The sequence below is a fragment of the Pseudorasbora parva genome, chromosome 19, assembly GCF_024679245.1.
Source record: "Pseudorasbora parva isolate DD20220531a chromosome 19, ASM2467924v1, whole genome shotgun sequence".
NCBI lineage: Eukaryota > Metazoa > Chordata > Actinopteri > Cypriniformes > Gobionidae > Pseudorasbora > Pseudorasbora parva.
In genome coordinates this window covers 5,584,429-5,593,498 of record NC_090190.1, presented here as the reverse complement: position 1 = coordinate 5,593,498, position 9,070 = coordinate 5,584,429, and the positions used below count along the sequence as shown (strand labels likewise).

Here is a 9,070-nt window from a genome sequence, read left to right as displayed (position 1 = left end):
CGATTTATTTAGCCAAACAAAGTAGGCCTAATGTAGACAAGAAGTCCTCGCTGCAGCCTGTAGCACGATGACGTACTGGATCAGATCCAACGCGTACTGGACGCACATGCGCGGTGGTTTCATTCACAATTCGATGAGGACATAGAAGAGTTTTGGGGACATCATTGAATGCACAGGAGAGTTTTGCTGGATAGATAAATACTCAAACCGCTCGCGCAAAAATAACGATTAATAACATGCTCACGCCATCAGGACACACGTTTTGCATTTTCCCTTGAATGTGTAGGGTACTGGTATTTTAAAGTTCTTTACAGATCGTGTTGCATTGAGGATTAAAATTACAGAGACAATTAGGCTACTTGACTCATTTTTCCTTCCACTCAACAGCAAGTATGATCAGAATATATAAAAATGAACTGTTTTGCATGCATGTACAGCGAAACTAGGATAATTTAAGCATCACATTTATGAAAAGATGATTTATTAATCAATAATTACTTAATACTATTTATCAGTACTACAACTACACAGTTTAGAACATCATCTATATACAATAATGATCATACATTAAGACTAGCGCATACGCATGATAAATTAACTCAGAGATCTGTATGAATGACATTGCCATAACGATCCACCATCCAGTACGTATTGGATCTGATCCAGCAACGTCATCGTGCTACAGGCTGCAGCGAGGGGTCACGTAGTGTCACGTTTACTACTCACCCGCTGCAAAATAATCATACTTCAGTTCTCAAAAATGTACATTTATTTAACAAATTGACTAGAAGCCTTGTCAAATGACTATCATTTCAACTTAGATTTTGAAGAAGGTGACGTTAGCTACAAGGATCGAGTTGTAACAGTAGTAGTAAACGTAGTTCGCTTCTGAGTTATGTGTTAATGATGAAATATAGGCTAATTTAGTTTTCAATCCGTCAACAGGGATCGACATTCGTATCTACTGTTGTATTTTTATGACAACACTGGCAGGAAATAATACCTTTGCCATTTGGCAAACTGTTATGTGTGCTACTGGAGTTTCCAATACTAGCATCTTGCGTTAGATCTAGACAACACAGGGGAAATTATCGTAATGTTGTCTTACTAAGAAACTTTCAATTTAATCAGAAATGGGTTTGACAGTCTGGAAGTGGATAAAATCACTGCTTACTGCTTGCAGGAATACGGTTGGAGTCGGCCCTTTCTTCAGTTTTAGACGCTGAGCGAATCTTGCCCCAGGTTAGAAAAACTCTCCGTGGTGAAATCGGCCGAGCAAATGAACAAATTTGAATCAAATTGTTGCGGTATCCGATTGTAAATAAACATCAACCATGACTGTTGGCATTGTTTATCTGTGGGAAGGCTATGAAAAGTCCTCACGTCCCCTGCACAGCCTGGAACATGACATTTGTTTCCATGATCTGCCGTTTTGTCTCTCCTCGTGTGACGCTTGTTTATCTGCTGAACTCCCGACGGCTGTGCATCCGCCTGACAATGAACATGGGCTGACATGCAAATGTTGGGGGCATACATATTAATGATCCCAGCGATTGCGTCACACGTGGCGTTATGTTGAAAATAGCTTTTCCGTGGTGTTTTTCACAAACAAAATTTACATATGAAGGAGGAGGCAAATGTGTTTGAGACTCACTGTATGTGATGGCCATGTACTGAACTCTTTTTATTTAACTCTGGCAAGGTTAATTACATTGTTCATTCTAGGGCACCTTTAAGAGGTTAATACATCTTGGGAACTAAGGGGCTGTTAACGACTAAAAGCAGATCTCCCCCCTTGTTTTGGCTGTTCATTTACACGACAACAGCATTTGGAGGTCTGAAAACATAAACATTTGAAAATGGGTTTCAAAGAGCACATTTTTGAAAACAATACTGTTGTCGTCTACAAAACGCAAATTTGTGAAAACAATGACGTTGTGCAAATGCATTTTGTTTTTGTTTTTTTTGAAGAAGGAACATGCAACAAACATAGCATAACATACAGCAGATCACAAAAAGTGTAGCATTAATTCGTAGCAGTGGATCCAATAGTTCTTTCATAATATTTTAAACATGTTAATGACTTATTTTTAAACAATTTCAAAGATTATATAAATGAGTCAAATTCCACTATAAACACCTTAAAGTTTGGGGATGACTTTAAATACACACATGTGAAATTTAGCAGTCTGAGAGTATGCACTGACGTCACTTTCCCGCCGGATCACGCCCCCTCCTTCAGCAGGTCTGAGTCTGACTGAGTGGAGCAGCTGCATGAGTGGAGTTAGGGGAAACTGCGAAAAAGTGAGTAAAACAAACGATTATCAGTTTAAATTAAAGGTTCCTTACAACTGATCAAAGAACCAGTGATCCATGGCTATTGAAACGCAGCCAGGAATCATGTTTCCATTTATATGTGCCTGATTTTGACGTGGGGAAATATCACTTATATCACATATACATCATCATCGTCCAGCCCAAAAACTTGTATTTTTTTTGTCAGTGTTTATTTAAAAACTTCCAATTATGCAGAAGATAACATGGTAAATATTTAGTCCTAATTGATGAGTTGTCAATATAATGATTGTACCACAAAATTCAAAATGATAACTTCCAATCCACGTGCTGCGGCCTGCAGTTCTTTCTGTGAATTGTAGGATCCATTTGCTTCTCTTTTCTGTAGCTTTCAGCACTTTGTAATATTTTACCACAGAGTACTTTCTCAGTCAATCTCGAAGAAGCTCTTTCCAGTTTTAGCTGTTTTTTGTGTGTGTTTTTTTGGACCATTCACGCTGAAAACCAATGCAACAATTGTGTCGTCTGTAGCTCTGTACGTGAAAAACATTAGGCTTGTTTGAGATGCGCCTTGCCTCGCCTGAAATAAAGGCGAGACTAGGCGGCTGCAGTGAGGGGAGGAGTGAAAAAAGTTCAGGCAAGCCGGACAGTTCTCTCCTCTCGTCCATCCATTTGGTCTAGATGTGACTGCAGAGTACCCTCTCAGTAGCCTGACAAGCCAGACCCACATCAAGATGTTTGGTCTGGAAACTCACCATAGACAGGGCTCAATCCGAGGGGCGGGATAAACGGTTGTCTTTCAAACTCCCTCTGCACGCGATAGGATAGCGGTACACCAACCGGAGCAACGACGGTGAAGGGGGAGTATGAATGAGGTCTCTGAAGCTGTGTCCCAAAGTGAAGGGTGCGCACTTCCAAGGCCATGCACTTCGAAGGCCAGACCAGACCACGCCTTCAAAGTGCACGAAGTGCACGAAGGGCGAACCGAGGGACAGGGTTGCCAGGTCTGAATAATAAAACCCCTCCAATTGTTATTCAAAAGTATCGGAATCACAGCCAGAATGGGCCAAAATATCCCAAAATGCGGGGCGCGGGCAGTAGAAATATTGCTCAAGTAAAGACAACTTAACCTGTGGACTATAGGCTACAAACACCCCAAAGCAACAGTAGCCTAAATGCAACCCCATTCCAGACTTGGCAACAATGAACCAAGCGTCGTTAATGGACTAGCAGGTTCTGACAACTGACAGCGGACGTTCGTGAGGAGATTTTAAAAAGAGAAATGGAGCATATACTACTACTTATATATATATATATATATATATATATATATATATATATATATATATATATATATATATATATATATATATATATATATATATATATATATTACAGAGTGCAAGCATACGCAAGAAGCTATATATATATTTATATATATATACTTTTTTTGAGCTTTCTATTGGGTTTTGAGTTTTGACATGCTTCAAAGCCTGCGACGATGGGCTAGACCATAAGCATGTAAATCTGTAGCCGGTTAAATATTGTCAAATTGCAAATATTAGTTAATAGTTTATTTCTTATGTTAAATGTAACTGTTACAATATATTTTAAACATTTAGCCTATATACGTCCAAGTTTTCTTTTTTTTTTTTAAGTAGGCCTACTTATTTTTATTCAACTCATCATCTCAGATGCATTTTTTTATGGCATGCCATGCAGCCGTCGACCGATTCGGCCCCGCAGAGCTGCGGACAGTGGAAATATGCACTCATCCCAGAAGATGATGTCCCGCAGGAATTACCAGAGTCTCTATTGTGCATTATTTCCCATCCCGGTCCAGCTCCAGCTTCTCCCGCTCAGCGCAATGAAAGTGTTGAAAAGTGTTTTCTTCTGGTTTGGCTGATAATACAAATTTGTTGTTTCTAATGTTAAACTTAAGTTATTTTATTGGTCTATAAATAGGCTGTAGTTGTAAAAAGCCTACGTAGGCTAATAGACCAATTTATTTTCATTTACACATTTTAAATTACATGACAAGAAAATATATGTATAAATATAAATGTGTTTAATGTAGCTACAAATTATAACGTGCATTAATAAACAATAGCTAGGCTATAGAAAAAACACCTCTTTAATTTAGCCTACGTTTGAAGTTAACGAAAATGAACAATAGAAAGCAGTTCATTTAATTTACAAATAACTTGCATAACAAATAATAAGCTAGCCAGTTAAATTGTTCTGTGTCGGCCACGCATTCAGTCTTTGGAGGATCGATGTTTCGTTGACCGTCGTCAGTGAACATTCATTCATATATATATATATATATATATATATATATATATATATATATATATATATATATATATATATATATATATATATATATATATATATATATATATATACTTTATTTTAGTAGATAAGTCAGCAGTTTTCGTTTGTTTGTATTTTTTCTTATAATTCTGAGTGACAGATGTCACATTTGATTTAGCCTATTTTTCTGTGATATTTGTTTTAGTTACGGTGTTGACATAGGCTACAGCAGGCTGTAAGAAAAATAAATGATTGCACGGACAATTCCTATCCAGTGTCTCTCTTTCTGTAAGGGAAATTTAAGATAGACTCTGGAAACAAATCTAAATTTAGCTGGATCAGTCGGGTCGGTAATAGCGGGTGAGCACAGAGTGAATTTTGCGCGAGCGGAATGGTGCGGTGCGGAATAGCGGGAGCAGGACGAAAATACAGCGCCGCTCAGATTATATTTTGAAGGCTATTTAAAGAAAGTTTATGGGAAAAAAAGAAACAGCGAAAAGGGTGATAATGGACTGATTCCTCTTCTTGAGATAATGGTTGAGAAAAAAATAGCATTTAAAAATTGGGGAAATTAAAGTTCATCTTGCTCAGGGCAGGGAACTGGGAACTGTTGAACGTTTTATTTACTTCTAGCGCTTGCGCTGTTGTGTTCAATAGTACCCAGGCTACACTTGAGTTACCGACTGCTACCGTCTTTAACTGGAATCTGATCGAGTGCCGCGGGAATGCGGACCAGTCAAAACCTGTAGTCACCAGTGTGCTATGAATTCTGGGATAGGGAAGGCTGCGAAGTTATATGAAGGTCCCATCTGCTGTACCCTTCCTTTGCCTGAGAACCAAAGGGCGCATTTTGAAGTCGCTCATAAATTGCGGCAGCCTTCGTCGCACCGCTGTGACGCAATCGCACTTCAAATGCGGCCTTCAGAGGTGCAGCTCTCCCTTTGGGACAGCCTACGTAGTGCCGCTGTGACGTAATCGCACTTCAAATGCGGCCTTCAGAGGGTGCAGCCTTCACATTGGGACAGTCTTCGTAGTGCAGGTATGACGTAATCGCACTTCAAATGCGGCCTTCGAAGTGCGTGCACTTCACTTTGGGACACAGCTTGATAGTAGTGGGAAGTTCGGATCATTTTACTGACTCGGATCTTTGAGTCTCGTTCAGCAAAATGAACGAATCTTTTTTCGAGTCATTTCGAGTCATTTCGTTCATTTCACCAAAATGACATGTTAAATAGCCCAACACATCTAGTACTTATGAAAATGTTGATTACATTTTAAAACTACATACAAATAAACTATAGGGTACAGCAACCAAAGCCAAATTATAAGAAACTGAAATGTTTAATTAATTGATTAGTTGTTGGGTCAGGGCAGGCTATTGCAGTTTCTCTGTTAGTTCACCTCACCTCCTGATCCAAAACATTCTTTCTCTTGCAACTTCATATTTATCACGTTTGTTCTCCGCCTCTCGTGTCTTCGAGCTCCTCGAGACGTTAGCTGTCGACTCGTCTGTGTCTGACTCTGATCAGATCTGGGGGCTGGGCCGCCCGGACCGTGCGTGACACAGGTCCGGAAACAAAAATGATTAGTTCTTATGAGTCTTTCGGGTTTGAGTCTTTCGTTCTTCCTGTTAGTCCCATAGAGTCTATGCTTTCAATAACGGAAACAGAAAAGATTAGTTCTTTTGATCGAGTCTCGGGTTTGAGTCGTTCGTTCTTTTGTCACGTGATTTGTCACCGTGTATAGAACACAAGTTCACAACCTTTTTTGTAAAAAGCACGTAGTTATTTATTTTATTTTTTATATTGTTCTCAGGTAATATCAGACATATACAAATATGGGAAATATATTGACTATTCAAGTCTAACATCACAAATTCAATTAGACTAATTTTGAATCAACTGTGTGTGTGTGTGTGTGTGTGTGTGTGTGTATATATATATATATATATACACATATATATATATATATATATATATATATATATATATATATATATATATATACATACATATACATATATATATATATATATATATATATATACACACACACACACACACACACACACACACACACACACACACACACACACACACACACAGCATGTGACTGACAGCAAGAACGAAAGACTCAAACTCGAGACTCAAAAGAACTAATCTTTTCTGTTTCCGTTACACTCTAAAAACTTATACTATGATTTACTCAATTTTTTTGGTGAAACATTTTTACACTAAAAAAATTGAGTAAATTTTAAAGCAGTGAAATCAATTAAAGACACCATATGAACTGAGTAAATGTAAGTAAAAAAATTAAGTAGATCTGAGTAACTGCATTTGTTACATTAACAAATTCAATTAAGTAGAAAAAATTGGGTAAAAAGCATTTAAAAACCAATATTTATGACTAATAGGAACAGCTTTTATTTATGAGTATTACTAACTTGTATAGTATAACTTTAATTTCCTCTAAACCTTTGTAAAATACTCCACAGTCCACACAAACACACTTTATACATGACATGGCCTTTATTGTCGGTTGCAGCATATATAACTGTTTTGACATGTAAAGAATAAGTTATTTTACAACATTTAAACTCATGTAACAAACATTTTAGAAGTAAAAATTAAACATTTAAAAGTAATTCAAGTGTAATCAACCGGTCTGTTATCCCATTTCCACCGTATCAGCGCTGTTTCTCGAGCCTGAGATGGACTAACGTTAGCGGTCTGCGGGTGGACTTTGAACTTGAGACCGCTGTCCTGCGTTTCATTTGTAGCTGAAAGATGCTGCGAGGCGCCAGACTCCATGACCTGACAATAAACAAACAGTGCCCAGTTTTAATAAGATTCTATCATCCAAATTCATTATCTTTACGAATTAAAGTTGTGTGTTTTGAGCAACACAGCAGACGTTTCAAAGACCAACGCCACACGTTAACTTAAGGTGACTCACACTGTCACTGTATGTTGTTTTGAATTAAATAAAATGACTTTTAGCACAGTAATGATTATATAGATAAAAAAAAAAAACATACAAACCTGAATTTCACAGTGGAAATGCCCCAATTCTGCGACGCTGAGAAGAAGAAACTGCTCTGGTGACTGAGGAGAATTCAAATATCCGCACTCACTCAACCGTCGAGCTGTCGTCACGTCAGAGGGTGGGGGAGGGGCGCATTGTTTTAATCGAGTAAATTTACTCAATTTCTTCAGTGTGTGTTAAATATTAATAATCTTGATTTTAATTAAGTAATATTTGTGGTTCTTGAAACAGATCGGTTTAATTCTCCATTCTCAAATATTTTGAAATAAATTTCACAAATGTATTAAGTATATTTAAAATAAAGAATTGGTTATTTGAATACTAAATTATTTTAGTGAAAAAAACTTAAATATAACTATACATTTTAGACAAAATTAACTGTTGGATTTTTAGTCAATTATTTTGGTATGTTTAACTAAAACCATCAAGTAAATGATATTGAGAGATTTTATTAAGTTAATAAAGTAAATTATTACTGTGATATTTACTAAGCCACTGAATTATTTTTTAGAGTGTACTGACAGCATAGACTCTATGGGACTAACAGGAAGAACGAAAGACTCAAACCCGAGACTCAAAAGAACTAATCATTCGGAGATTCAGAGCTGATTCAGAGGCCATATGTTGCGTAATGCGCATGCGCGGTCAACACAAAATGAACGAATCACTATCTGAGACAACTCGGTAGTCCCGAGTCATAATAAAGATTCGTTCAAAATGAACGAATCGTTCATGAACGACACATCACTACTCTCTGACTGATTAAACATTCGCCGTATCCGGTCGGCTAAACTCCGAACACATCTTCCCTTTTTAAGAATGACTTCAGTGCCGCTCTTTGTTCTTTTCTCAGAGGAAAGCTTAACTCCAAATTAAATTTGCTGCCGCTAGGGTGCGTCTAGATTTCTAGCCTAGTGGATAGCGTTATCAAGGCAGATGTGTGTGTGAGTAAAAAAGAGACATGGTCTTGGATAGGAAAAGGCAGTTGGAGAAAAAGTTTGATAAATGTTAAACATTTTTTTGTAGAATCATCCGAGCCAGTAATAGCTACTAGGCAGGTGAGGGTTTAACCAGTTAGTTTATTTCAGGAAAAAAGAGTTTTAGGTTTGCCTTTGGCTTTGTAGATGACAGTTGAAAGATGTTCAGTGCCTCTTTATATTCCATTATATATTCCATTAGCATCTAAAAATTGGGAAATTAAAGTTCATCTTGGTTGCTCAGGGCAGGGAACTGGGAACTGTGCGAATGCACTGAACGTTTTATTTACTTCAAGCGCTTGCGCTGTTGTGTTCAATAGTAGGCTACACTTGAGTTACTGACCGCTATTGTCTTTATGGGAAATCTGATCCAGTGCTGCGGGAAAGTGGACCAGTCAAATCCTGTAGTCACCAGCAGTGTTTCATGAATTCTGGGA

At 37.7% G+C, this 9,070-nt stretch overlaps 1 long non-coding RNA gene across 1 annotated transcript in view; it reads left to right on the top strand.

Annotated features, from left to right (window-relative positions):
- Positions 1–2,264: 2,264 nt before the first annotated feature.
- Positions 2,265–9,070, top strand: part of LOC137048301 (uncharacterized) — a 43,662-nt gene continuing 36,856 nt past the window's right edge. Inside the window, exon 1 of the long non-coding RNA XR_010899367.1 lies at positions 2,265–2,304. This is a non-coding gene — a long non-coding RNA (uncharacterized lncRNA). The remainder of the gene's footprint in view (positions 2,305–9,070) is intronic.